At 35.1% G+C, this 4,037-nt stretch overlaps 1 pseudogene; it reads right to left on the bottom strand.

The window, feature by feature from the left end:
• Window positions 1-888: 888 nt before the first annotated feature.
• On the bottom strand, window positions 889-3,746 carry LOC107655864 (polymeric immunoglobulin receptor-like; annotated as a pseudogene).
• Between the last annotated feature and the right edge of the window lie 291 nt (window positions 3,747-4,037).

The following is a 4,037-nucleotide window of genomic DNA, read 5'->3' as shown; positions in this document are numbered from 1 at the left end:
CCCCCTCGAAAGCAATTGGGCTATTTTCAGGCTAGTTTTGAGTAGTAATTGGGTGGGTTTTGTAGCGAAAACCTGGCAACTCTGCGCCAGACAGAGCTGTCCGCGATTCTTCCTATTGTGAAGTCATGCAATGTGAAAACCCCTGTCGCCGATCCATTGTACAATGTGAACAAAGCAGCAACTGAATGCTACCCCAGATAGTCATGCAGTGTGAAAACAACAGTGAACAGTGAAACACTTTCAGGCGGATTAAAATCTGATCGCTCAAACCACTTCAGGAGATGGTCTAGGATGCATTCCAGACGAAACTTACAAGTGTAAATGCATCTGGTTGTTGAAGCACGCTATAGGCTATAGAGACATGTCATAGCCAGAATAATAATAATAATTTTAATGATAGGCTATTATTTTAATACATTCATTATATACTAATCAGTTAAAAGTATATTGGGTCCGTGGATAAACTCTTAAAGGGACCGCAGTCCAATATTTCTGCTGCTGTCTGTCATGTTAATCAAAGAACAAAAGACAAAGAAAATCACTTTCTGCTCTTGACTGAATACGTTTTATAACTTTAATGGTAAGCATTAATCTGTATTTAATTTTTACAATGAAGACTACAGAAATTAAAGTAATCAAATGTAAAATAACACTGGATGTGTTATTTTACATTTGATTACTTTAATTTCTGTAGTATTTCTTACCTGAATAAAAACTTACTTAACCTGAAAAACTTAGTTTCATAGCTCTCTTTATTCTATTGCATTTATTTGTGCTGTTGTTTGAAATTTTTTTTATTTGTTCTTATTTTATTACTGACTTTATACTTGTGTTTTTTTAAATGAAAACACAACTTTATTATATTGAAGAAAAGTAGATTTTTGTTTGTATATGCTGTCAATTATAGTTCTTAGAAAGAAAATTGGAATCTGCAAAAATCGTTATCGGCAGATCAGCCTAACAAAAAAATCGGAAATCGGAATCGGCCAAGAAAATTGCAATCGGTGCATCTCTAGTTGTCACTGTTGCTGTCAGTGTGGACCCACAGTGCTGTATATTATGCTGTATATTGCTCCACCTGCTGGAGACTTCATCGCTTCACTCCGAGGAACATCATCAGTAATACTGTAGTAGGTTATGTCCTTGATGGGATCCTGTGGAGAAAGGGATTGTATAATAAACAGGATATATAATTATGTCTGAATTCATCACATCAGTGCTTGTCTGGTCTACTTAGATTAGGGTTTTCATCATTTATAGTGCTGTATATGACAGGATCTTCAGGTTTAGAGTAGATCTGCATTTCACACAAAACAATACAGAAAAAATATCAAGAAATCAACATGTGACTCATTTAATAAACTACAGGTTCCATGGCCAACCCAATGCTTCCTGGGATGTCATTTTGTGGCTGTTTTCCTGTTCACTATACATGACTTCACATGAAAGAAATATGTAAAAATGTACATGCAAATGTAAAACACTGCTACAAAAATGTACTGTACAGTGTCAAACAGTGACATCTTTATCCAGGTATGTAATTTATCAGACACAAATAAGAAACACACCATGGCAGGCGTCAGTTTAAAAGTAGAGCCGTTGCCAGGAATAGCCATCTAACTGATATCTGTATACGACAGTTGGCAGTCAGTGCCAACAAAAAATACAATAAAAATGAAATGGTGAATAAACATCCAAACATTTTGACCAGTGCAGCTCACACAATGACAAGTAAACTTAATTTTGTTGGCACTGATTAATTTACTGGCACAATAACTATGTTTTGAAGCACAAATTAAATGTTTTGGGTGCGTTACTTCTAGATTTTGTGGACAGAGTTCTGAAGTCCCATAAAACAGTTCAGAAAATTGCACTTACATAATAGAATGTTAATTCTACTCTGAATTAACGTTGAAGTAATGTTGAATTTAGAGAATGTTAAAGATGGTTTCAAAAAATAAGCCAAACTGAACACTGATGTTGTCAAACAAACATTTTCATAAGTAGTTTCTCATAAACGAAATGACTTACTCTGTCAATGGTTGTGCTGCTGTTTCTCTCTCTGATTTGGTGTTGGTCTTGCTCTTCATTTAAAAAAAAGAGAAACAATAACATTACATTAACAATTGATATACAGAAATTGTGCTTTTGAAATATATTATAAAATGGAATTGAATGAAATGAATTATTAAACAAACAAAAAAACAAAAAACTTTTTCCCCAAACTGACTGGGTCTCCGTCTCAATCTCCAGGTGAAAACATCGATCAGAATCAATAACAGCAGAAGCGCAGCTGAAACTGGAAGCCACACATTCAGGAGTTCATTATCTCTGTGAGAAATAAAGAAACATTTTAAAATCTTTTCAAAGAGTTTTTTTTAAATGATGTGGGACTAAATCGGCTGCATAAATGGCACCAGAAAATAAGAAATATCTGAAATATTTCAGCCTAATAGTCATAGAATTAGTTTAAGCTTTATTTATTTTAAAGAATACAGATGTAGTACTTTTGTGGTTTGTCAATGACTTCATTTGTATTATTATTATACTTGTGATGTCCTGTTGCACTTCTGCAAAGATTAGAACAAAAAACAACAGAAAAGAAAAATCATGTAGGCAATGAAGAAATGATTGTTAGAGTAAAAGGAACAAGAAATTGAGGAAATAGTGCATGATAACAAAATGCAGACAAATACAGATCCATTCCACGAAGATGATTCTGAGAAATGTCAATGAGAAATGTTTGAATACTGACGTGTATTTCTCTGTCTGGTTCTGCCTCAGTTACAGTGAGATGAACAGGACTCACTGCCTGTCCAGCAGAGCAGAAGTACCAGCCAGAATCAGTCAGTCTCAGTCCAGTCATCAGCACAGTGAAGGATCTTCCCCCATCATCATCATCACTGATCTGGACTGATTAATTCTGGGATGTGTCAGTCCTCTTCACTTTGTAACAGCTCTGATCTTTATATCTGCACCACCGTTTGACTTCATTCTGATATCCAGAACTGTAGAGACACTGAACACTGATATCACCACCTTCATGTCCAGAGACACTGCTGCTCACCACAGACACACCAAGAGCTGAACACACACATACCCCAGTCATTTGAGATAATAAAACACATATTTAACATTAGAATGTGATTAAAATAAATACAAAATCTCTTACCAGATTGAACCTTGAGATAAACCACACATGTGCTGGCCAGATTTCCTTCAATGTCCACAACACAACTATAAAGTCCAGTGTCTTCATTCTCCAGGTTTCTCATAGACACAGTAAAGAGATTCATTTCAGGATGATCAATTATTGATAGATTCTCCTCGGAGGTGTTTCTGTATGTTTTATCAATCTCTGAGAACCAGTATTTCTTCTGCTGTGTGCATTTCTTGTCATAATGACATGGGATGGTGACAGATCCTCCAGTCTGAACTGTTAATCTATGGTTTGACCAAGCGTAGTAGCTTACAACACCTAAACAAACAACATGCAAATCATTATTATGTCAAAAATTAACAATAAATCACCTCTTAGCTTGTTTAGTCTTCTCAGAAAACACGCTTAGCATAAAATGTGCCATTACAAAATGATAAACATGATCTATTAAAAACAAACATCACAACATTTAATACTCACCTATAATGAGCCAAAAACCTAATGAAATGTAGAATATTTTTGTCTTTGGGTCTGCGGCCATTGTGTACGTTTTTCTTCCTGTATCTGAGCTGTTCTAAAGCCTTGTCCAAATACCCACACTTGCGGTCTTTGCACTTGACCACTTGACTACTTATATGACGTATTTCCTGTATTTGGCCCAAGTGTTCAAGTGAGCATGAAGACCACAAGTGTGTGTCGAACTTTTCATTACCTGATGGGACACACTTGTCGTGTTGTAAAAATGCAAGTGTTTACATAGCTTTATTTTAATTTTAAATACTTTGCATTTTAAAATCAACTTCTAAATGTCTGTTCAGTAGTCCCTATAACATGACAATTTTAATTTGTGGTGCTTCTAATTAAGTGATAAAAAGCA

The sequence above is a fragment of the Sinocyclocheilus anshuiensis genome, unplaced genomic scaffold, assembly GCF_001515605.1.
Source record: "Sinocyclocheilus anshuiensis isolate Anshui unplaced genomic scaffold, SAMN03320099.WGS_v1.1 scaffold1373, whole genome shotgun sequence".
NCBI classification, from domain to species: domain Eukaryota; kingdom Metazoa; phylum Chordata; class Actinopteri; order Cypriniformes; family Cyprinidae; genus Sinocyclocheilus; species Sinocyclocheilus anshuiensis.
Note: the sequence above shows the minus strand (reverse complement) of the source record. Positions and strands in the feature narration are given on the sequence as shown.